The 27,320-nt window shown below is 36.8% G+C and overlaps 1 protein-coding gene across 2 annotated transcripts in view; it reads right to left on the reverse strand.

Moving 5' to 3' along the window:
* Window positions 1–27,320, reverse strand: part of FBXL17 (F-box and leucine rich repeat protein 17) — a 501,406-nt gene that overhangs the window by 235,172 nt on the left and 238,914 nt on the right. The gene's annotated exons all lie outside the window — the stretch shown is intronic.

Below are 27,320 nucleotides of genomic sequence, written 5' to 3' on the forward strand. Positions count from 1 at the left end.
TTTTGATACTGTTTTTATTGAAACTGATTAATTATACCCTAGGCAACATTTTTTTTCCTAAGCTTACATCCCTTTTTGTTTTTCTAAAACTTGGAAATCTGTACTATGAAATGTAAGGAACATTTTCCCGTTTCATTTGATCCAACACATGTACTTATTCCTTGTGAGATGTATGGTGTAAAGAGTAAGAGCAGAGCAGCAGAGCCAGACTTCCTGGGTTCTAATCCTGGCTGTGCTATTCATTAGCTCTAATTCTATGAACCCAAGGTAAGTCACTTGACCTCCCTAGGGGGTCAGGTTCCTCATCTTAAAATGGTAAAATAATAGTAACTTCCTTGCAAGCTGTTGAGGATTAAATGAATTAATATACATAAGGCACTTTGATCAGTACCATGTACATAATACAATATAAGCAAAGCCTAAGAGTCAACTAATTCCTTAATAATGAAAACAGGAAAAATCTGCAGTCCCTTAATTTATTTACAGCTTGCACCAGGGTCAGCCTTATCCCAGCTGAGCATTTGGGCTGACAGAGCACGGGGCAAGGAGCTGGACTATTACCTGTGTTCCCTATTTCACCTACTCAACTGAAACCACTGAGTCACCTTTTGCTCTGTGGGTCCATATCAGAGAGAACAGATGTTGGGTCCATCACTAGAGAGAGAACAGTATGCAGCAAAGAAAGTCTGCACAGAAACTCATTTTAAATTCCCAATGTTCCTTTTCGCTATCCATTTATTGCCTCTATTTTCTATTCTGTCTCTGCTCTGTAAGAGTCCTTTCTAAGTATTCCTCTAAAATTTTACATGGCTGTTAGTCACTCATTGCTATACTACTTGGAAATGGTTGCATGTAATAGAAGGGAGGAAACAATCTTAAAGAAATTGATCTAAAATCCTGAGTGTGTTTCAAAAAAAATGAAAATTTCTGTAATCTTCACAGTGATAAAATAATGTGTTCATTATATTTGTAATGTTGATATCCACAATATTACCTCCTTATTTAAATGCAGAATGGTCTTAGTTTCCTGAATAGGAGGAAATGGAAAAAACGATGGATTAGAAAAAGAGTTCAACATTTTTTTTTTCTGAGCTAGCCTAGGGTCTGAAACAGAAGAAGGCTTGGGAAAGTACATTTGACCCTGGAACAACACAGGTTTGAACTCTGTGGGCCCACTTGTACACAGATTTTTTTCCCCACAGTACTATAAGTGTATTTCCTCTTCCTTATGACTTTCTTAATAACATTTCCTTTTCTCTAGCTTACTTTATTGTAAGAGTACAATATATAATACACCTAGCATACAAAATATATGTGAATCGACTAATCAACTGTTAATGTTATCAGTAAGACTTCCAGTTGACAGTAGGCTATTAGTTATATGCAGATTTCTGACTGTGCAGGAGACTGGTACCCTTAATCTGGAGTTACTTAAGGGCTAACTATAAATAGCACCTTGGAAACTCCATTCCTTAGCTGCAATGTGGAACAGCTGCATAGGGTTGGTGTAGGTACCAAGAGAGGTCAAGACAAGCCATTCTCTACTCTTCTCTTTAGTTCCCAAGACAGGCTGTAGCCTTAGAATGCACACTCTATCCGACCACAATCTCCACTGCTTGCCACAATCTCCACTGCTATCATCCAGGCCCCCACCACCATCAGATCTCATGTAAGCTAATACTGCCTAACTAATTTCTCTGCTTCCATCCTTTCCTTGCTGTGTATTCTCAACTCATCAGCCAGCATGATTCTTTTACACCATAAATGAGGGGCACTGGGTGGCTCAACTTTGGCTCAGGTCATGATCTCAAGGTCCATGAGTTTGAGCCCCACATTGGGCTCTGTGCTGACAGCTTGGAGACTGGAGCCTGCATTGGATTCTGTATCTCCCTCTCTTTCTGCCCCTCCCCTACCTATGCTCTCTCTCAGTCTCTCAAAGATAAATAAATGTTAAAAAAAATTAAAACATAAATGAGATCATGCCATTCTCTCATTCAAACCTTCCAACAACTTTCCATCATATCTAAAAATTCAGACCCCTTCATATGACCTATGAGGCCCAACACAATCTGCCTGCCGGCTAGCACTCCAATCTTATTTCCTACCACCCCTCCTTCCTTTACTGAGTTTGCTCTGGCTACACTGCCCTCCTCTCTGTTTCTCAAACATACAAATGTGGTCCTGGTTTAAGTCTCTGCTCCAGTGCCAGCTCCTTGATGAGGCACATCCTCACCACCACAAACAATAACAGGCACATCCACTGAAACTCTTACACTTGTCTTATCACTATCTGATGTAAAGAGCATTTTGACTTGTTCATTTTCCATCCCTCCTACTAGAATGTAACTCCACGAAGGCAGGGTCTGTTATGTTCACTGTTGTAACTCCAGTGCCAAGAATAGGGAGCTCAGCAAGTATTTGTTGAATAAATGAATAAACAATCAGACGAGTCTCAGTGAAAGTGCTTAGAAAACTATGAAATATCATCAGCTCTTCACATACAGCAATCATCTTAGTGCCCTTAGGGCTGAGCATCTAGTAATTCTGAAGGATGGATAGATGGATTTATGAATGAATGAAGTTATTGTGTTTAAATATAATCAGGTTAGGATTGAGCTATATATTTGAATAAAGACATGAGTAGCTATTACTAAAGGGTTTTAAAATTTCCTTTGGCTTTCCTATTATATATAAAAAAATTGTTCATCTCCATTTTTTTCAGCACTAAGTAGAACACACCTTACATAACCAGTGTCCTTACTTAAAACAAGACAAATTGGGGGAAAGCACACCTATTAGATCTCATTCCCCGGGGGGCCAAAAGACTCACACCCTCAGACAAAGACCTATTAGGAAAGCAGAAAGGAGAGCAGACAGAGAAACACATGAGATTTGCAAAAGATAGGACAAAGGGTAATAGAATGTAATACTTGCCAGAGCTCCAATTCCCAGGATTCCCAAACATGCCGTTTTATGATCCATATTCTTTTATTGCATATTCTTAATATAAGCAATATATACCAATAGAAGGGCAATATATGATTAAAACACTTTATGATATTAAGAATACTACCTTTTATCTAATCACTTTTTATACAACAAATACATTAATACACTGCCCCCCTTCCTCTACCATAGAAGATGGGGTAAGATGGACTTCAAGCTGTACTACAAAGCTGTAATCATCAAGAAAGTATGGTACTGGCACAAAAAACAGACACTCAGATCAATGGAACAGAATAGAGAACCCAGAAATGGACCCACAAATGTATGGCCAACTAGTCTTTGACAAAGCAGGAAATAATATCCAATGGAATAAAGACAGGTCTTTTCAGCAAGTGGTGCTGGGAAAACTGGACAGCGACAAGCAGAAAAATGAACCTGGACCATTTTCTTACACCATACACAAAAATAAACTCAAAATGGATGAAAGACCTAAATGTAAGACAGGAAGCCATCAAAATCCTCGAGGAGAAAACAGGCAGCAACCTTTGTGACCTCGGCCACAGCAACTTCTTACTCAACACATCTCCGGAGGCAAGAGGAACAAAAGCAAAAATGAACTATTGGGACCTCATCAAAATAAAAAGCTTCTGCACAGCAAAGGAAACAATCAGCAAAACTAAAAGGCAACCAATGGAATGGGAAAAGATATTTGCAAATGACATACCATATAAAGGCTTGGTATCCAAAATCTATAAAGAGCTTATCAAACTCAACACCCAAAAAGCAAATCATCCAGTGAAGAAATAGACAAAAGACATGAATAGACACTTCTCCAAAGAAGACATCCAGATGGCCAACCGACACATCAAAAAATGCTCAACGTCACTCACCATCAGGGAAATACAAATCAAAACCACCATGAGATACCACCTCACAGATGTCAGAATGGCTAACATTAACAACTCAGGCAACAACAGATGTTGGCGAGATATGGAGAAAGAGGATCTCTTTTGCACTGCTGGTGGGAATGCAAACTGATGCAGCCACTCTGGAAAACAATATGGAGGTTCCTCAAAAAATTAAAAATAGAGCTACCCTATGACCCAGCAATTGCACTACTAGGTATTTATCCAAGGGATACAGGTATGCTATTTTGAAGGGGCACATGCACCCCAATGTTTATAGCAGCACTATCAACAGTAGCCAAAGTAGGGAAAGAGCCCAAATGTCCATTAATGGACAAATGGATAAAGAAGATGTGGTATATATACACAATGGAGTATTACTCAGAAATCAAAAAGAGTGAAATCTTGCCATTTCCAACTACATGGATGGAACTAGAGGGTATTATGCTAAGCGAAATTAGTCAGTTGGAGAGAGACAAATACCATATGACTTCACTCATATGAGGACTTTAAGATACAAAATAGATGAACATAAGGGAAGGGAAGCAAAAATAATATAAAAACAGGGAGGGGCACATATTAAGAGAGTCTCATTAAGAGACTCTTAAATATGGAGAACAAACAGAGGTTTACTGGAGGAGTTGTGGAGGGGGAAAGGCTAAATGGGTAAGGGGCATTAAGGAATCTACTCCTGAAATCATTGTTGCACTATATGCTAACTAATTTGGATGCAAATTAAAAAAAATAAATTTAAAAAGAAATGGAAGAAGAACTGAATGGAACTGATAACAAGTTAAAATATAGTAACATAAAATTTCTCAATGTGAATGTATGAGTGTGTCATGCATGTATATATATTTTAATTAATCTACCCGAAAAATAATATTAGGCTCTAATAAGAATTTTACTTTAAAAGTTGACACTATGTACCTCCAAACTTAAAGGTAAAGTATAAAATAAAACTAAGTATGTTTTCATTATATTTTCCTATTTAGATCAATATTAACCACTCAATTATTTAAAAAAAAAAATTCCACATGAGCATATATGCTCTTTGAGGAGTATTAAGCATTATGTGAGGTCCAAAGATTAATAAGGCATTGTCCTTGCCCTAAACTGATTCAAAAATTGTTAAATATAATGTTGCTTAAGCATTCTCACCATACACACATACATAAAACATTATTTATGTTAGGGGATAGATGTGTTAATTATCTTGATCTTGGTAATCATTTCTCAGTGAATATGTATATCAAATTAACGCATTGTGTACTTTGTATCACATTATATACTTTGTCAATTATCCCTCAATAAAGTTGAGGGAAAATAGATGTAACCTTGAGGATGTATCCTAATATGTTTACACTATTGTTATAATTTACAACTATGTTGGAGCCATAATTATTATTTAGAGTGATTTTTCATTTCTAATTTTTATTATTTTTAAAGCATAATCTTCTTCTACTGAGGTAATAGGTACCAGAAAGATTTCAAAATTCAAACTGGTTCTACAAAGATTTATATTTTCTTTCATTAAAAAAAAAAGTTGGGGGAAGAGGGGCACGAGATACATCCATTCTGTCAAAGTCAGAGAAAGAATTCTTTTCTGCATAATAAAGATTTTCTTTTAAAAGTCTGTTATATGCATAACATAAGGTATAGAGAAGTTGAATCACTATGTTGTACACCTGAAACCAATAGAACATGGTGTGTCAACTATATTCAAATAAAAAAAAATTTTAAGTCTGTCATATGACAGAGTCAAATGCTGTTACTCTCTTCTAGCTTACAGACCAATAAAGCAATTAACATCATAACTTACAGACGCTAAAGTGTGACCCCTGTTCGTCTCACAGCTCCTGGATGGGATGGGTGTACCCCCATCTCACCCTGGTTCCCGGGCCTGCCTTGCCAACCTCTCACTGTTCTGTGAGCACTTGTTCTCACTCACCTTAAAATGGATACGAAAAAGATCTGTGGATTCAAGAACACCCCAGAAGAACCTGAAGTATAATTTTGAATTAATCTCTTAGATTGTCTCTTTGAGTTTAATTTGAAGCAAATTCTTCAGGAATGCCAGATATTTATTTATATTAACAACTGAAATGGACTAAGATATATATTTCCAAATATTGGATTCCTGAGAGTTCTTAACTGGACATTAATAGAAATAACCACAGTCTATTATAATCAGCTATGCCATTAAAAAAAGAAAAAGAAATTAATGAATTCATACATGTATCATAAGCAAAAATGCTATCTGACTGTAGGAATTAGATTTTAATTAATGGACCCTTTACCAAGTTTGTAAATAAAGTTGACTTCTTAAAAATAGTTTCCTGTTTAGAGTCCTACTTTCCACACAGAGGAAAAGAAGGCTTAGAATGATTTCAATTTTCAAATGCTGAGTAATGTGGAATATTTTCTAAGTATTCTTTATTTTACTATTTAAGAATTTGTTATTTTTGACGAGAATCATCACTTGCCAATCCTACTGCGGCTTTCTTTCTTTCTTTTTAGTACACTGGCATGCTTTGAGAAAGGGGGAAAAAAAGCAATTCTGTGCCTGAAAAATATCACACAGCCATTTGCTGTACCTTAATTTTTTTAACACAAAAAAGCCCCACACATTTTAATTAGGATGGCATTTTATGCATTTCCTTGATCCTAATTAGTGGTTCAAATAAAATATCATAATAGTTACTAAACCTGGGATCTAAGCCTCCTTACCCCTCTCAGCCAGTACTGAAGAGTCCGTATTCACCAGCATCAAGCCTCTTTCATGAGGACAATGGCAACAAGAAATCTTCAACAAGTGCTGGCCTGACCCCCTTTCTTTTTCTACGATCCAGCTGAGCAGCAAAAACTGCTTGAAATTCAGCAATCACATTTCTCACTGTTCCAGAATGACCTATTTCGCACTAGAATGAACCAGTGAATTCATACATATAAATAACTATCTGCAGACACTGCTTTTCAAAATACGAACAGGAATAGCCAAAAAAGGGGGAGCAGCAGTTAAAAACGAAGGTTTGACTGAATGGGTACTTTTCGACTGTTTGATATGACAATTAGAAACAAAGCAGGTCTGCAGAACTTAGATGTCAATGTTGTATTTAAACTCTTTGAAATTATCAATACATAATATCCATGACAGTACTAGCTAAACCAAGTTAGATTTTTTCTTAAAACATGTATTATCATATTCCTACTGTGTATTTATTTAAACTGTCTTTTCTAGAGAACTAAGAAATAAACAAGTTAACATTTCTGAGCAGAATATGCTTCTGAAGGATTTGCAGCATCCTTCATCCACAAGCATTTATTGAGTGCTACTCTGTGCAAGATCTAATTATATGTTACATCCAGCAATCACAAAGTGTTCTAAGACCTTCTGATCTCTCAGGAAGAGTCTTCCCCATTCTCATAATCATTCAGTCAATGTATAAAATCATACACGCCAGCTTTCTCCACTAGGCTATGGGATCATGCTTTATTCATTTCTGCATTCTCCGTGACTGACAAAATCCGATCACATAATGAACTCTCAATGAATATTTGCCAAATGGATTGATTACTTAGTCCCAGCTCTTCAGTTTACAGAAGGTCAGGCATTGTTCATGGAGAAACCACTGCATGACTCATGTTACAGTTCTGTGTCACAAATTCATAAGGTCCTAAAACCTATCTTGAACTGACTAAAAATTCTGACTTCAGGCTTCTGATCAGATGATCAAAAATCTTAAATAAATTAAATTCACATTAAATATTTTTAAATGTTATAACAATAAAGTTTCAGTGGATTCTGTAACTTCTGCTTCTAGCCATGATGAGAAAATAAACCAGATTTACCCTCCTACCTCAGAAAACCACTACGCTAGGCAACATATATAAACAAACAAACAAACAAACAAACAAACAAAACTGGTATTCATACATTAAACAGGCAATGCAGGACAGTGATCTCTGAGAGAAGGGAAAGAAAACAGGTGAGCCCTACACATAAAACACTCCTGCCTAGAGAGTTTCCAGCTTGATGCATGGGGCAGGAGATCCCACACAGAGCACAACAGCAGTGCTCAGTTCAGGAGACAGAGTTCAGAGTTGTGAAACACCAAGGTGGCCAGAGTCTGCTGGACAGAGTGCCAAAAAGGACGGAGCTGAGTAAAAAGAGCAAATGAGCAAGCTCTGGAAATATACACAGGAGTCTGGTCAAGTATTTGTATGAGTACTGGCCTGACTGTGCATAAAAGAAAGCTACTGAGGCTAGAGAAAGAATCATCATTAAGAAGCAACTGGGACAATCTCTGGAGCTCACAAAGGCCTGGAAATATTTGAGTTTTCCAAGAGCCAGGATAGAAAGAGCTCCTAATCTATATATAGGGCATCAAGTCAAGGCCTCAGAAGGGCAATGCCTCACTGCTGTAGCCAAAATTTCCCTTGGCTAACGGTTGTTCTGGATGCACCTAACAAAGCTTAAAAGCAAGCCACAGATGATCAAACTGTGTCCAAGTAACTTAATTGCATCCCAGGACAAAATCCAGAAATATTTAAAGGAATACAAAAAAACCTAGTGCTCGACAAATTCATATTCACGATGTCCGGCATCCAATCAAAATTACTAGTCATGAAAAGAAACAACAAAATATATCCCATAACCCAAGAGAACAATCAATCAACAGAAATAGACAAAGAAATGACATAGATGATAGCATTAGTGAAGAAGGATATTTAATCAGCGTTATAAATGTATCATTGCTCGGAAAGGAGAAGAGAAGCATCAGCATGAAAGAACTGAAAGATGTAAAAAAAGATCCAAATTGAACTTCTGGAGATAAAATAATATGCTGATATGCTTTAAGGTCAAAATATTCTACATTTTAAAAATATATTTTCATAAATCTTTAACTTCTTCCTGTGATTTCCTCTGATATTTGAACTCTAAAATAAGGGTAAAGTAGGGGTATGTCACAGCCCATTGGTTCCAAACTTTCTCTTAATCTGATATTCATAGTCTTAATCATTCTTTCCAATATTTCTCGTCATTGCACCCCCATTTGCATGTAAATAGTTACTCTTCTAAAATTACATAGCATACAGTAATCCAGTTGAATGTGATCTAGATTTTCTTAATACCTCACACTCTCTTTCTCATACTTTCACTCTAATCTAGATCTCTATCCTCCAGATGTGTTGGTGTTATAGAGGAGATGTGGGTAGGACATCAGGAGACATGTACTCCCATCTGGTCTCTGCCTCTGTCTGAAGACCTCAAGAGCATATGCCTAATGTGACCGGATCTCAGTCTCTTTACCTGAGAAGATAATCTTTGATTTTAAGATTAAGACCTTAATATTGTCTTGGTGCGCCTGGGTGGCTCAGTTGGTTGAGTGTCTAGACTCTTGTTTTCAGCTCAGGTCATGACCCCAGGGTCATGGAATCAAGCCCCACAATGGGCTCTGCACTAAGTGTGGATCTCATTTAAGATTTTCTCTCCCTCTGCCCCTCTACCCTGCTCATGCACACTCTCTCTATATATATATATATAAAGAAAAAAAACCCAAAAACTTAATATTGTTTTCATCAGCAATTTTAAATACTTTCCAGTCACTGAGTCCCTTAGGCTAAATAAGCAAGACACACATATGCCATCCTACTCTTGGAATGGGTATATTGGAGAAGAAGCACAGGAGAAGGGATGAGACAAATCCCTTCTCACATATTCCATCTCTTCTTGTTCTGGTTACCTATTTTTAAAACTATGGATTATCTCCACTAGTACCTCCATTGTCAGACTTATTCACTCATTCATTTACACGCACTTACTGAGTATCTGCTATATGCCAGCTATTGGGTGTATGATAGCATGACTGTCCTTTACAAGGCTGTAGATGAAGGAGGAAAGATGGGAAGGATGGAGAGGAACAACATACCATCTTTTATTAGAGTAGGGGTGATTGAGTGTTTATTAGTATCAAATTAGTATGCTATATCACTCTGATAATCAGAAAAATATTGCTGCATTGCCCTAATCTAGGTCCCATATATAGGCCAGTTTATTCCTAATATAGTCAAAATTTAAACAATGAGTATTTGTTACTAATAGTCATAGTAGTTTTAAAATGACTAAAGCTGGTATCTGTGAATATAGAACGAAGTCATTTAACCATTGCAGATAATATAAAATCATGTGTTGGGAAAATTCTACCTTCTTAAATTTGGCTTTGAATACATAAAGAATGAGAGGAATTATGAACAGGAGTAATATATATGAATCAATCCAATAAGTAATAAATACTGGCACATGGAAAGAAAAAAATACTTCTGCGATGTCTTTCTCAGAGGCAGGAAAACTACTAAGGGACTCTCAAGCAGACACCAAAACACCATCAAAAATGGATGAGTCTCTGAGAAATATCCCCTTACAAGTGAACACACCTCACATTAAAATAATCCAATTTTAGGGATGCCTATTTTAAAATCATCCTTTCTTGTTTGTTAAAAAGAAAAACACAGGCCCAAAGACATCACTTAGGTTAAGGTCCCAAGTCAGTAAACCAAGACTTAATTTCCTGGTCAGCACCAGGAAATTTACTGATAAACCGCCTCTGTTCCCCTTAGGAGGGCGACCTTGTCTAAAACAATGGATGCTTTGCTCATAATTTCCTTTTCTCTGCTCCCTCTCTACCTTTAAAAACCTTTCCTTTTCTGTAGCCCTTTGGAATTCTCCTCTGCTTGCTAGATGGTATACTGCCGCATTCATGAATCAGTTAGTAAAGCTGATTTGATCTTTAAAACTTACTCAGTTGAATTTTTGTTAACATTGAGAAACTGAAAAGTCTGTCCCCAGAATCTCTCTACACACTATGTCCTTCTGCCTTGAGATAACTCCTGAAGACTACACCTGAAATAAGCAAGCTAGGGATGTAGCTGTGTAAGCTATTCTTCAGAAAACTGGTTTTTCAAAAGAAAAAGTAAACAGAATTAAGGCACAAATAATTACGAAACATCGTTTAAATTTCTTCCATTTCTTTTAGAACTTGTGCATAGGGAAGAACCTTCTAATACTTTTGTAAATTATTTAAACAATAATCCTTTACATTCTTTCAGTTATAGAAAAAGAATTGTGGCAACAACTCTTTGGATTACACAATAGTGTTATACATGAAGGTCATAAAGCTGACCTTGATCATCATTATCCATAATAAAAAAACTAGAAAACACCCTCCCCCAAAACAGTTTATATGCCACTTTGTGATTATAACATGTATAGATTGTATATACTCCAACTCCTAGAACTTCCCAATTGTTTATAGATTTATTGTGCATGGTAACGATGTGTTTACTCTTAAAATACTTTTGATTTGTTAGTGTCTTAGTGAATTCATTTCATTCAATTCCCTATAAGTTGTTGTCTCTGGCTTCCAAATTACTATAAATTCAGTATGACATCAAGCATAAATCATCATTTATATTAATTGAGTGTTATTATTATTGAAAGACAATTAGGTACACATCACTAAATGTCTGATTGAAACAAATTAGGCAAGAAAATAATTTTATAGACAATAATGAAGAATAAAGTTGTTGTATGTTCAGTAGCCCCACATTCTTTGTTTGTGATGGTGTAGGATATCAAGTGACTTTTATATTCGTATCTGTGGACATTTGTTTTTCAAACTATGTATATCAGAAAGACATTCAAATGGGCAAATTTTACCCTGATACTGAATGGAGCACACAAATGCTTGGCACATTGCAAAATGTTTCAAGCTTGGTTGACTTTTAAATGCCTGAAAAGGGAATTAGAGATAGGCCACTGAATGCTAATCATACTGCTGCATCTACTCACCACAATTTAAATTCTTAGGGTGAACATATTTATCATTGACTTGTGATGCTACATCATTTTTTAATATTGCTCTCAAGCTGCTGGATAGAATTTCATGTCCTAAGTCCAGAGAACCAAGGTAAATGACAAACATGTTGCAGATTTCTTTTATCTGGAATATTAATAGAGTGCCTCTAATCCTATATAAAAATGCAGTCTGAAAAACGCAGCCATTTCAATATGGTATGCACTCTTTTCAGTGTATACAAGATCACAGTCCCCAAGCAATTTTCTAAAAGAATGCATCAATCACACGACAATTGGGCAAATTCAAGACATATTAGAAAAAACTGAGGAATAATCATTAGGGAATATACGTGCAGGTGCAATAATCTGATAGAACAGTAAGTATTCAAGTTATGCAAACAAAACTATTTGCCCCTTCCAAGAACCCATGGTAAAATCAGAAAGTTCTTACTAGTGGGGAAACAAAACAAAAACAGGAAAAACATGGGCTTTTATTCATTGGATTTTTTAACGTTTATTTATTTTTGAGAGAGAGTGAAAGAGAGACAGAGCTAGAGCGCACAAGCGGGGTAGGGGCAAAGAGACAGACAGACAGACAGACAGACAGAAAGAATCTGAAGGAGGCTCCAGCCTCGGAGCTGTCAGCACAGAGCCCGACACAGGGCTCAAATCCACAAACTGTGAGATCATGACCTGAGCAAATGTCGGATACTTAACCAGACTGAGCCACCCAGGCACCCCTCATTGATTTTTAAACTAAGTTTTTTACGTGTGAAAATTTAATATATATTCATGCTGATTCTGGTATATAAAATGTCTTTATAGTAAATTAAATTTTTTTCTTTAAAATGCACATACCATCACATACATAAACATTAATCCTTAACTTCTACACTGCCTCACTTTTTAGACTTGTTTTTTGGTATAGCTCATAGGCTCACTTCATTACAAGAAGAGTGTGGTGGGGACTAGGGCAAACTGGAAAGCACAGGCCCATCCATCCAGAGGTGGTAATGAATATTCAGCTCAAGTTGCCTGGGGAGAAGTGGGAATGCAGATATGGTTATTTCCACGTCTTCCAATTTTTAGGAAAAAAGAAAAGAATTTAAATCTCTCAATTTTTAAATTATTGCAACTATTTCAAAATTGAAAAAGTTATTTCTCTGAGTAGTTCTAGAAAATGACCACATATATAGACCACGTTAGTAGTAAGCAACTGAGCAAGAAAAAAAGGAACAAGAATTGGAGCCATCAGAAATGAAAGAGAAGGTGGGGTGCCTAGTTGGCTCAGTGGGTTAAGCATCCGACTTCCACCCACATAGTGGTCTTGCAGTTTGTGGGTTTGAGACCTTACATTGGGCTCAATGCTGTCAGCACAGAGCCCACTTGGGATCGTCTGTCCCCCTTTCTCTCTCTGCCCCCCTCTCTCTCTCTCAAAAAAAAAAAAATAAAAAAAGGAAATGAAAGAAAAAAATCCAAAATACTGCCTCATTTGGATCCTGTCCTCAGTCAGGTAAGACTAAGTTTAAAAAGTTTAAAAAGCTGACATAAGGGGCACCTGGGTGGCTCAGTGGGTTGAGGGTCTGACTTCGGCTCAGGTCATGATCTTGCAGTTGATGAGTTTAAGCCCTGCATTGGGCTCTGTGCCAACAGCTCAGAGCCTGGAGTCTGCTTCAGATTCTGTCTCCCTCACTCTCTCTCTGCCCCTCCCCTGCTCATGCTTTGTCTCTGTCTCAAAAATAAACATTAAAAAAAAAAAAAAAAAAAAACAAGCTGACATGACCAAGGCTCAAAGGGATTAAAATAAACAGAATCACACCGAAATTAAATAACATAACACAGTTTGGCCACTTTCCATGACTGTTTTTTGTTTCTTTGTTTGTTTTTGAGCTATATAAACATAGGTTTACAAATATCTTTTCCCATTCCATTGGTTGCCTTTTAGTTTTGTTGTTTCCTTTGCAGTGCAGAAGCTTTTATCTTGATAAGGTGTCAATAGTTCATTTTTGCTTTTTAATTCCCTTGCCTTTAGAGATGTGTCGAGTAAGAAATTGCCATGGCTGAGGTCAGAAGGTTTTTTCCTGCTTTCTCCTCTAGGGTTTTGATGGTTTCCTGTCTCACATTCAGATCCTTCATCCATTTAGAGTTTATTTTTGTGAATGGTGTAAGAAAGTGGTCTAGTTTCAACCTTCTCCATGTTGCTGTCCAGTTCTCCAAGCACCATTTGTTAAAGAGACTGTCTTTTTTCCATTGGATATTCTTTCCTGCTTTGTCAAAGATTAGTTGGCCATCCATTTGTGGGTCCAATTCTAGAGTATCTATTCTATTCCATTGGTCTATGTATCTGTTTTTGTGCCAATACCACACTACACTGATGATTACAGCTTTGTAGTAGAGGCTAAAGTCTGGGATTGTGATGACTCCTGCTTTGGTTTTCTTCTTCAATATTACTTTGGCTGTTCGGTGTCTTTTGTGGTTCCATACATATTTTAGGATTGCTTGTTCTAGCTTTGAGAAGAATGCTGGTGCAATTTTGATTTGGATTGCACTGAATGTGTAGATTGCTTTGGGTAGTGACATTTTAACAATATTTATTCTTCCAATCCATGAGCATGGAATGTTTTTCCATTTCTTTGTATCTTCTTCAATTTCCTTCATAAGTTTTCTATAGTTTTCAGCATACAGATCTTTTACATCTTTGGTTAGATTTATTCCTAGGTATTTTATGATTCTTGGTGCAATTGTGAATGGGATCAGTTTTTTAATTCTCTTTCTGTTGCTTCATTATTGGTGTATAAAAATGCAACTGACAAATGACATATCGGATAAAGGGTTAGTATCCAAAATCTATAAAGAACTCACCAAACTCCACACCCAAAAAACAAATAATCCAGTGAAGAAATGGGCAGAAAATATTTCTCTAAAGAAGACATCCAGATGGCCAACAGGCACATGAAAAGATGCTCAATGTCACTCCTCATCAGGGAAATACAAATCAAAACCACACCGAGATACCACCTCATGCTGGTCAGAGTGGCTAAAATGAACAAATCAGGAGACTATAGATGCTGGCGAGGATGTGAAGAAACGGGAACCCTCTTGCACTGTTGGTGGGAATGCAAACTGGTGGAATCGCTCTGGAAAACAATGTGGAGGTTCTTCAAAAAATTAAAAATAGATCCGCCCTATGACCCAGCAATAGCACTGCTAGGAATTTACCCAAGGGATACAGGAGTGCTGATGCATAGGGGCACTTGTACCCCAATGTTTATAGCAGCACTTTCAATAATAGCCAAATTATGGAAAGAGCCTACATGTCTACCAACTGACAAATGGATAAAGAAGATGTGGTTTATATATACAATGGAATACTACTTGGCAATGAGAAAAAATGAAATCTAGCCATTTGTAGCAACATGGATGGAACTGGAGAGTATTATGCTAAGTGAAATAAATAAGCCAGACAGAGAAACACAGATACCATATGTTTTTACTCATGTGTGGACCCTGAGAAACTTAACAGAAGATCATGGGGGAGGGGGAGGGGAGAAAAGTTACAGAGGGGGGAAAAAAGTTACAGAGAGGGAAGGAGGCAAACCATAAGAGACTCTTAAATACTGAGAACAAACTGAGGGTTGATGGGGGGTGGGAGAGAGGGGAAAGTGGATGATGGGCATTGAGGAGGGCACCTGTTGGGATGAGCACTGGGTGTTGTATGGAAACCAATTTGACAATAAATTATATTTTAAAAATAAAATAAATAAACAAACAAACAAACAAACAAACATCGGTTTGTTTAGAAATTTTACTAAAATGGTCCTGGCTTGAAAAAAGAACAAAAATTTTGAAATAAAGAGGACTATGAATAAAATCTCCTTTGAAGGAATGTAGTGAACCAGAAAGAAAACAGAAAGAAGAAAGAGAAGTCCTAAAGTCAAGGAAGCACACAGTGTGGGAGGTGGGAAGGACTGCAGCCGGACAGCAATAAAATGACTCCAGAAGGCAGCTCTATGAGAAAGACGGGGAAGCAAAATAGGAAGTAAGTGAGAAATAAGCCAGATCATGAGAGATTACCAGCAAGCCACAAGGGGGTAAAGAATATCAGCAATTTGACTAGGTAATTAACAACAGTAGAAGAGGTTAAAATAAAAAATAAGGGATGAAGGATGCATAACGCCATTTTACAGAAGAAGTTATGGGCACAAAAAAATCTCATCACTCTGTTCAAGCAGCTTAGAGAGATCCATCCTGCAATGAACACCCAGGTTTTTCATTTCCAGTTAGGCCAACAACCCTGAATCCTTAGCTTCAGCAAGGCTGAGACACTTACTCTTTCACATATTTCATCATGTATGAGACTCTACAACCCCAAAAAGAGAAGGGACACATACAAAAATCATGAGGTAGATCAAAACAATTTTAAAAATCATACTTTTGTTAGGGTTAGGAATGTTTTGTTTGATAGGGTGTCTGAAACATTTAAGGGATTGTGACATCTTAGGAAAGCTGTCATTTTAGGCTTGCGACTTTTATTTAAAATACTTAAGAGAAGTTGACTAATGGTAAACTTGAGATTTTCATTAGAAATATTTAAGGATAGTTTGACTACGTTTATACACAGTGTTTGAAAAACTAATTGACTGACATATATGTTAAGCTTTCAATTTGTAAATTGTATTTAAGGGCTCAGGAAGATTTCTGGAAGATCTCTAAGGCTATCTTGCTAGAAGTTTAAAATGCTTGAGAAAATTAAGTATATTAGAGGTTAAAGTCTGAAATGTTTACAGGAATTTAATTAATCAAGTTTAAAAATGGTGTAAAATGTTTAGAATTTGTCAAACTTATAAGCTAATTAATTGATCATTAATCAAGGAACACATGAAAGTGAGTATTTAAATCTAAACTAAAATTACTTTTATTTTTTTTTAGTAAGTCTTATTTATTTAAGTAGCTCTATACCCAACGTGGGGTTTGAACTCATGACCCCAAGATCAAGAGTCATAAGCTCTTCCAAGTGAGTCAGGTAGGCACCCCTAAAATTACTAAATTTTAAAATGACAAGATTAAAAAAATTTTTAACGTTTATTTTTGAGAGACAGAGTGTGAGTGGGGGAAGGGGCAGAGAGAGAGGGAGACACAGAATCCGAAGCAGGCTCCAGCCTCTGAGCTATCAGCACAGAGAGTGACACAGGGGCTTGAACTCATGGACCACGGAGATCATGACCTGAGCCAAAGTCAGACGCTTAACTGACTGAGCCACCCAGGCACCCCTAAAATGACAAGGTGTTTAAATTGAGCTTAAAGGCTTATAAAACTTAGGTTTAAGATTTCAAACTTAAAAAAATGAATAATAATTAAAAATGCAAGGAATATGAGTTTTCCTTTCAAATATAAGAGACTCTCAAAGATTAAAAGCCCAAATGACTGTATGAAGATGACATTAATTTCCCCAATCAAGCGATAAGCATTTTTTTCAATACCTTGAGATATCAATACTTAATGCATGAAGAGAAAGGCCTGTTGCTTAAAATGAGAAAAGCTCAGGGGGCAGCTGAGTGGCTCAGTTGGTTAAGTGTCTGCAGCTCAGGTCATGATCTCACAGTTCGTGGGTTCAAGCCCCGTGTTAGTCTCTGTGCTGACAGCTCAGAGCCTAGAGCCTGCTTCAAATTCTGTGTCTCCCTCTCTCTATGCCCCCTCCCCCACTCACTCTCTGTCTCTCTCTCAAAAATAAACATTTTTTAAAAAAAGAAAGAGAAGCTCAGGAAGAAGCTATCAACTGTCTCCCTTCCCCTAGAAATTTCTAGTGCACATTCTTAAAGGTTTTAAGAAGTCCTGGAATAAAGTAATGTTTCACTTTTGCTTTTTTCAACGTGAAAGTTCATTTAATGCATTTTAACATCTTGCAGAATTGCAGAAGGTGCTCCACAGAACAGAGTTTGGGAAACCCTATACTAGATAGTTGTGAAAAACTCCTTCAAGGATTCTTCTTTGTCAGAATACTGGAACCGTAAGGAATCAAAGAGCAGTTATAGGAGATCAAGGTTTCCATTATTTGGTACTATCACACAACAGTTGGCATGTAGGTTGCCTTAATGAAATGGGATAATGTTCACATATTTATTGTCAGGGTCCACAACCAGTGTTTGTGCTTTCCTGAGTATTATACACGAGCCTTCTCTTTTCTTTAAGCCCCATCCATATGCATGATTTTCACTATCATCTACATCCTGGTGGCTTCAAAATCTTTATCTTCAGTTTGACTTCCATCTTTGGAATGGGATGAAACTTTTTAGGTATTCCTAAGGGACATCTCTAGTCCCTCAAGCCTTCATATCACTAAGACTTGGAACACTCGTAATGACTCTCAAATTTATCCTTTCCTTTCCATTCTGCTTTTTACTACTGATGTTCAGGATGTCTAGAATTTCTCCTGGACCTCGGCAATAGTCTTCTATCACGTCTCCCTGCTTCTGACTGCCCTCTAATCTACTTTATATAACTCTTTGGCTTTTTGGTACATTCAATGCCTCCCCATAATCTATACACAATAATTTTTTAAATTCTCAGTATGATACCACTATCCCTCATGCTCTGTCTCCTGTTTACCTACTTAGACTTTCCTCTCATTATGACCGCCACACGTAACCCTGTGTTCTAGACACTTGCAACTTCTTACACTCCCTAGTATCTGCCATGTCCCTCCAAATCTCTAAATGTTTTCACATGAGGCTTTCTCTGTTTGGAATGCCCTTACTATTATTCCTTCTCCCAAAAAACTCCTACCTCATTCATTAAGACTCAAGTGAAATGTCTCCTCCTCAGGGAGCCTCCCCTGCCCTTTGCATACTTCCCAGTCTGGGCTAATTCACTGCACTTTATTCAAATATGTAAAAGGCACTCATTTCAAACTGCTGCAATTATTTGCTTTACATCACTGCCTTGCCCACTAAGACTGAGGTGGCATGGATTATTTTCTAGGTATTTAAAATATGTTTTTAATTATCTAGTACACTACCTACATTGAGTCAGTATCTCTAAAATAAGTTTTTAAAATCCTAAGTTTGCAATGTAATCATTTCCTTCTTTGCCTTGTTCTAATAACCCTCTTCGAAACTCGAGCAGAAATCCTTATCTCCCATCCTCCATCTATTACCTCAACTGATTTTCTTTCCTTCCCTTCCAGTCCTTTCCCCTCCCCTCTCTTCTCTTCTCTTTTCTTTTCTTTTCCTGGCCAATAATAAATCGTAAATGTCTCCTTCTGTCTTCTACAACTAAAGCACAAAATATACTAAAGTTTCAAATACCTTAGTTTTCATGTGGGTCTCTCTTGGTCAGAAATCCTTATGCCTGAAGGATATGAGAATCTGGAAGTCCTGTGCTGACTCTGCTGACAGTGTCAGAGACCTCAGTCTCTCTTCCCTTAAGGAGAAAACTGATTCAATTCAACAAATATTTACTGAACAACCACTAAGTAGAAGTTACTCTTAGGAGAGATGCAGCTCCAGCTAAGAAGACACAATTTACCCTACCGGCCAAAAACTACTCATGACAGCTAGCCTTCCATTCTTTTGGACCCTACTGAAATATTCTAGGACTTCTAGTACAATTTACTATCTACAAGAAACCTTTCCTAGTCACCTTCTCTCTGTGATGTGTCCTTTGTGTTTAAATATAACTTAAGTATTTGGTTAGATCACAGTATGTACGATTTGATTCATTCATCTGTTTTCTTCCATTCATTTCTCAATTTCTCCGTATCTCTAGGTTTTTCTTGCCTCAGGAACAGAAACATTGTTTCCTGTTATATTTTTGTTGTCGCAGATAGAACCTAGTATAGTGCTCTGCATACATTATAAACTCAAAGAACACATGTGTTCTAAAAGGCAATATTCCAGGATTATGATTTTCATGTATTAATATCGTTCATCTAACAACTCACTGGGTTAACATCCCTTTTGTTAATCAAGTTACTATAAAGTCAGGCTCAGATAAAAGCAAAAGATGTCCATACCTTATTAAAAATACAAATAAATGTGAAAGAATGTGACATTCCAATAGCCTCTTATCACTCTTGTTAAGTGCTCAGGGTGAGGACTGCGCAGGGTCAGATGGGAAGCTCCCACCTGACCCTGGCATGGATAATCATGTCCTGAGGTTGTGCAAGGGGAATGCCACTAGTCCCAAGTCAACAAGCTCATTCTATTCATAGCCTGGAATAAATTAGGCACTTCAGGGAATGGAAACTGCTATTCTCCCCAGGAGGAACCAGGGCTATATGAGCAGGTCAGAGTACCTGCCTTGGGCATGTCAGGTGCCCAGCCAGCTGTGAAGTTCTTCCTAGCCTTGCTCAGTTGGAAGCAGCATAATAGGGCCCATTGTTAACACTGTGAAAATCAGGGGCCTCAACTTTGGAAAGAATGTGTTTTCCATCTCTCCAAAACTCAATGAAGAAAGTTCTGGAATGTAGACTTTAAGGATTAATAAAATTGTAGCATTCATATTTTTGCCAGAAAATTAAATAAGTACACCTAGTACTCTAATGAGGAGTTGGCTGTATAGTAACTTGTTAACACGCATTAGATATTTTGCAGAAGTTTCTATGTAATGAGAATACAGGCCAGCATGGTCGACTCATTTTGATATTTATTTGTCCCCTTACATCATAACAAGAACAGCAATTCCTGATCATTTCTCTACATTTTCAAATAATTCCAGAGAACCAGATTTTAAAAAGATTACCCTGTGTAGATTTGCGTGGTATAGAACTTTACAAAATAGAGAAGGTGGCCGTGGAAATAGTGGTATCTGATGAGCCATCCACTGGCTCCAGGGCACTGCCTGATCAGGCCCTGGCATTAGCCTTGCTCCATATGGTGCATTCACCATTGAAATGCTATAGTGCATATGCTGCATTTGTGCTATTCGTGTTGCCTTTACAATTAACATTCATCTACCCTTCATCCCATTCCAAAAGCAAGGTGCTAAAGAGAAATTGACTTGAGAGCAGTAACTTATCTTTACTAGCAGGAACACAAATTCCCTGTGGGGCCGAAAATTCCCCAATCCCAGCTCCTGGGCCTACTGGAACAAAGAGGATGGTCCACGGGCTAAATAAAACTATTTTAAATCAGGTAGCAGGGACCACTTATTCATACTTGATGAAAACAGTGCTCATGTCAAGATGGAAGTTCTATGAACAATCCCATTGTGGTTAATCTCCCCTTTGTAAGAGATACTGCATACAATATCTAAGGTATTTTATGGAAGAGAATAAAAAATCATTTGAACTACATAACACAGGTAAAGAAGAACTCAGTGACCTGAATGTGTATTTGGATGTTATCAACAATTATGACCATGAAAAAAAAATGTGTTAGTTTAATTCTGACCCAAAACTTTCACTGATGTATCTATCCTACAGCCTAGAATAGTTCAAATTTTAACTTGTTGATTGATTGAATGAATGGGTCTATCCTTACCACCATGATTATTATGTTCTTTGTATTAGTCAAAAGCTCAAAAGGATAAAGGGGTTTCAGATTTAGTCTGTCACTTTACATACTTTCCAAGTAAATAGGCTACAACATTAATAAAATTTTAATGTTTTTTGGCAATGGAATATATAAAGTGATAATAGACAGACACACATGTATACTCCCCACATAAACAAAGGCTTGACAAAAACAGAAAAGAAGAAAAGAAATATTTCTAACTCATATGAATGAGGCTATGCATATTTTAATGTATAACTGTTCATTATACAAAAGGAAAAGGCTACATAAATCTAATGCATACAAAAATGTGGTTACAATTTAAATGTTTTCTTCATGTTATTTTTAAAGTCCCTGAAAAGTAACACTTTATTACTACTACACTTGGTATTATGATAATTCAGCCTAAACATTTTAAATTATTTTGGATAAGTATTACTCTAATTCCATGCACTGGAAGAGAGTGGAATCAAATTAATAAATAGTAAAAACATCTGTGAAAGTATTAAAATACTATTTTCTAAATTACAAGCCAAATGTTGACACTATATTGGGCTTTCAGAATGAAAATACCAACAACAGCAACAGCAAACTCTTTTGAAGAACTTATTATGTACCGGATAAGTAGTATCTATGCTATATATAATTTTTTATATAATTTGTATAACATAAAATAAAATACCAAGTTATATATAATACATATATATATGCATATGCATATTCATACACATGTACATGCATAAATATATATATTTGGTCCTCATAAAAATCCTATGAAGTATATACCATCATTTCCTCCATTTTAAACATGAGGAAACTGAAGCACACAGAGGTTAAGTAATTTGTTAATAAGTCACAAAGCTAATAAATAACAGAGCCAGTATTTAAGTTCAGACAGTCTGGCTCCTGAGTTCATAATATAAATCACTATGCTGTATTTCACAAAGCAATGATTTTAATTTTGGGGGAAGGTATCATAAATTAAGTACATTGTTAGAATATGTAAAGTTAAATATTTGTAATATCTTCTAATAATTCCACTAATGAATTGCCCTTAAAATGTGGACCTAACCTTTATTACCACAAACAGGAGGTACACACATACAGGAGGCAAGAAACAAATAACCTCTAAGGACAAATATCTAAAACTAAAAAATCAACATTATAGGACTTTAGAACTATATGCCAATTTTGTATTCCTACAGAAACAAGGCCTTTGAGTAACATATACTCAAAGTCAGTGAGGCAAACGCAAATGACTCTCAATAGTGTCTGCTGCATTATTTGTCAGCAAAAGGCTTTACAGAAAATGCCCACGAGGAGCTGCTCAGACAGCATTGCTCGGCTTCTTCCCGTGGTGTGTTCTCATTCCTACGGCATTTCGGAAAAGTACGTGCAAGAAGACAGCATGCTCCCATGGTTACCCCCTGATTATTGGTGGGGCTCACACATTCAATAGTCCAACATTTAGTTCACGAGAGCATCTGCTTTTGATACGGCCAACACACGACCTTAACCTGGGCTGAGGGATGCAAACATTATTATTTCTCATCTCTAGCCTGACTTTTACTCCTTATTCCTTAGCTGCATAGATTTCCTACTTTACCATGCTGGATCTTTTAGGAAAAGGGTGTTTTTGTGGTGATGCTGCTTTGTACACGTATGTACTTGGTTGAGCTTTTTGCCTTTTTCTTTTTTTAATCGCCACCACACAGTTTTGGCAAAATCTTCCACAGGAAAGTCAAGATTCTGTAGGAATTACTCAAGTGTCTCTATTTTTAATATAGCTTTCTCTAAGGAGAAGTGCATTAGCCTGTTAATTTCCCTCAGCCTCACCTCTTTATTCTCCTCTCCACAGGCAAAGCTCTGAAAAGTAACATCAAGCAACTTCAAGCAACTCTTAAAGTAATCCAAGGATGCTACCTAAAGATTAGCAATTAAGTATGCACGCCAATTCCTAAAGATAAATCTTCAATATCACTGTGGGCATAGATACATTCTGCTACTATGTGTACATTTCCATTTGATAACTTTAAGGTAAACAAATTACATCCTGGTGTTTTTGTATTATTGAATTCTTAGTAGAGACGTATCATGAAGTCTTTCCCTTAGAGCTTACTTTCCAGAATGAAAGAAAAAAAAATAGCTGTCTGAGTGAAAGCAAAGCCTAGTTTTCATCCTATTTCAACACACCTCAAACTGTCGCCTCGTTGTCGCCTTTCATTAGCTGATGCTCCCTATTCCCGTGTCTCTTCTATATACCAATAGAGAAAAAAAATACTGCAAAGCATGAGATTTCCTAGATTCTGCTCATGGGTAAAGGGGAAGCAAAACCAAGAAACTACACTCTGAAATGGTCAGTCAAAATCAATATCTTCATATACAAAACACATCACATTATTATTAGGAGAAGCCACTCACAAAATGAAGAATTGCAATTTCCTATGTAACCTCAGGCTGTAAGTTTCTTGCCTGAGTCCCAATGACACAGCACCTACCTGCTAGTATTCTTTTTGAGATTATATTAAAGGATGTACTAAGTTTGAGTCAGTGACTGCCAATTTATTTGGGGTAAAAAAAAATCACACTCCCGTTGTTGACATTACTAAACTGCCTTGACAAGGCGAGATAAACAGTGGATTTGCCTGTGCTTACTTTGTTCTATGGTTTTAAAGTTTTACCCAACTTCAAGTAAGTTCTACAAATTCATCTAAACCACTGCAAATTTCAGGTCATCTGTAGGTTAAATTAAGCTGATAAGAAGAAGAGGCATTCATATTCCTGGAATAAACATATACTAAGCATAGCAATTTCCTAAGGTAGGAAGTAGGTCGGAAAAGAACCAAAGTAAGTAATGAAAGAAAACTTAATTTTAGTTTCATTCATGCAAATTTCTAGGTCTCTGACCTTGGCATATATTCCTTAACTCCTTAGGCCTCAGTTTCTTCCTACAGAAGATAAAAAGGATGGACCAGATAAACTCTATGGTACCTTAAATTTTTTAAACTTCAAATTTAAGCAAATTTATCAGCGTTTTAAAGAACAAACATAATTATAGGTATGTAAGCCCTGAAATGACTAAATTGGCCTATTACAAAAATATACAATACTACTGAAAACATTTCACTTTGGCTTAAAATGTTATTCTACTTTAATAAGAGTGCTACCCAGCTAGTAAGCAAATACCTGTACATCGAAAATATTTTTACAGCAAGCATAAACAGTTTGACAGTAATTTGTATCATTCTCACGGGAAAATAACTTCTCCAATCTCATCTTTCTAGTCTATGTAGCAGTGCCAATTTATAGGCATATAAAATTCGAAATCTCTTCTGTGCATCAATTATAACTTACGCAGCTCCCTGAGCAGCATTTAAAAAGCAAAGAAGTGCAAACAATATTCTGCTTGCTGACATAGTAAAAAATTTAGCTAACATAGCTTTAGAACTTCACAATTTAACTGCAATCAAATATCCTCTTTTTGAGAAAGTAAAACGACTAGGGTAATATCCGAAGTAGAAAACTCCATGTCCAACTAAACCATACCTGAAATTATCTAATTACCCAACACAAAGGGCTATGGGTTGGATACCTGGTTAATAATACTTTTCCTTGTTATCAAGGTACTAGAAGCCACAAAATCCTGCATTTTACTTTTAAAAAGGAATGCAATTAAAATCACAGATATAGATATCTATGGAACATACAAGAAAAGAAATTAATGCAACATAAAGAAGTCTCCGTAATCACCGGAGACTTTCCTGCGTTTCTGCACATACTATTCACAGAGACAACAAGATAAATGTAAATAAAAATAAACTAGACTAATTTGAAAGTTTCATGAAAGTTCCAGAAAAATCAATAAAATTAGATCAGAGTCAAAACTGAACAAAATGAGTAAGACCTAACATCAATTAGAATATAAGTTAGACAGAAGTAAGAACTTCCTGAATGAGATATTCAAAATTTATATCTATGAGTAACTACAGGAATCTTTGGGGGGGGGGGGGCGGTTAGCTAATGGAATTCTATGAAGCCTTTTAAAAATGGCAGGTAGTGGGGCGCCTGGGTGGCGCAGTCGGTTGAGCGTCCGACTTCAGCCAGGTCACGATCTCGCGGTCCGGGAGTTCGAGCCCCGCGTCGGGCTCTGGGCTGATGGCTCAGAGCCTGGAGCCTGTTTCCGATTCTGTGTCTCCCTCTCTCTGCCCCTCCCCTGTTCATGCTCTGTCTCTCTCTGTCCCAAAAATAAATAAACATTGAAAAAAAAATTAAAAAAAAAATGGCAGGTAGTTTATCAACAGTGATAGCTTTGGTAGGCTATGTTAATGGATATTTTGGCAGACATTTGCATATAATTTTTATGGTGTTACTAGAACTATTTTACAGTTTGTGTAGGGGAGCGAGGGGATTCTTTTTAAGTTAGATGAATTTCTGCTATTGTCATTCAAATAATATCCAAACCCCAGAAGCAACCAGAAAACCTTTCCTTAGCTATACATGTTCTTCTATTTTCCTGAGAAATGTAACCAAGTGAAACACAACACCTGTATATTCTCATAGTCCAAAGGGCCCAAAGAGTCAACAAAAATTCTGAAAGCCCACAAGTGTAAAAATTCTATTTCTCAACTCCTTAATTTTAGATTGCTCTGATGGAATGGAGCTTTTGAGAGTTTTCTCTAGAGCAATCATGTGCAGTTATGAGAGATGCAGAGGCAAGTAGTTTCTGGTCAGCTGTCGACCAGAGATAGTCCTAGGTTCTCTGCTAATAGCACATGGCTTAACTAAAATAGAGAGCATAATTTAGCCTCTAATTTGATCAGTTTAAAAATCAGGTAAGAAAAAAAAAAATGGGCCCTCGCCTAGAACCTGGCATTTGAGATATCAGCCCAAGGGCACATTTTCTTAAAAACTATTTTGGAGGTTTTGTAGGTAAAATTAGCTAAGGTTTACTCACTTCTCTTTCTTTTCATTTAAGATTCAATTTCTTTTGTTAAACCATGAAGTATTTTTTTAATTTATCTGCTAAAGTACTAAACCTGAAATTTTCATAATTCAAATCAGACTATTTTTACTTCAGATTAAAAATGAGTTTATTAACATTCTAGACAGTTAAGACCCTATGAGAAACTGACAGTTTGTATTTTTATCAGAGTTATAATTTGTTTTACACACACACACACACACACACACACACACACACACATGCGCGCATGTGTGTGTGTGTGTGTGTGTATCATTGATTCTTAGAGCCAACATGCAGTATGGGTCAGCTAAAGGCCTATTTTCTCAAAGAAGGGGCAGATGAAAATACTTGCTGACTTTACAAGGCACATTTTAGATCACCAGGTTTGGTTTATTCCTTAGTTCACTGAAAGACACATTTGTGGGGAAAAGAGTCATTGAGGGTCAAAGAAGAGAAGAAAACATCTCTGTGGTCAGTGAAGACAGTATTACAAACATCATCAGACAGATTCTATTTAAAGCCACCAGAAGCCTTTAGGTATCTAAAATCCTCAAATCAATACAATTTCAATATTGTCTTTGCTTCTCTATATTGTGCTTTGTGGTGGTGGTGGTTTGGCTTGTGCCAATAGGAATAAGAAGAAAGATATCAATTGGAAATTTAAAAAGTCATTTTTGTCTAAATATAATTACAGATTTGGAAGATTCAGATATGTATGTCTTTGTAAAAGGAGCTTTCAAATTGCCTATCATCCTCACGATAGAACAAGCGAGGCAATGGTGAGACCACAGTGTCAAATTCTGATACTCAACTACAATGATGATGAATACCAAACTGCTGTCATTGTCCTGTCCAAAACACGATAGGAAGGAAAACAGTGTCGAAAAGCTGTGCAGCTCCAGGGGGTCATGCATCTTGATTCCCTTTTCAAAACTGCCATCACTGCTCCCTCCACTCATATAAGTGAGCTGCAGAGTCAGCATAACTAATAGGACTTTGAGTTTCAAAGGTTATTGACACACATTCGTTCCCCTGGAGAAAGGGAGGTGCTTTAGTGTTAGATGATGAGAAGAGGTGCTTAAAAACATAAGAAACTAGGAAGGAGGAAATTCTGTAGCAGGCCATTTTTCCAACAACAACAAAAAAACCTTCAATAT

The sequence above is a fragment of the Prionailurus viverrinus genome, chromosome A1 (genome assembly GCF_022837055.1).
Source record: "Prionailurus viverrinus isolate Anna chromosome A1, UM_Priviv_1.0, whole genome shotgun sequence".
In the NCBI taxonomy this organism is placed as follows: domain Eukaryota; kingdom Metazoa; phylum Chordata; class Mammalia; order Carnivora; family Felidae; genus Prionailurus; species Prionailurus viverrinus.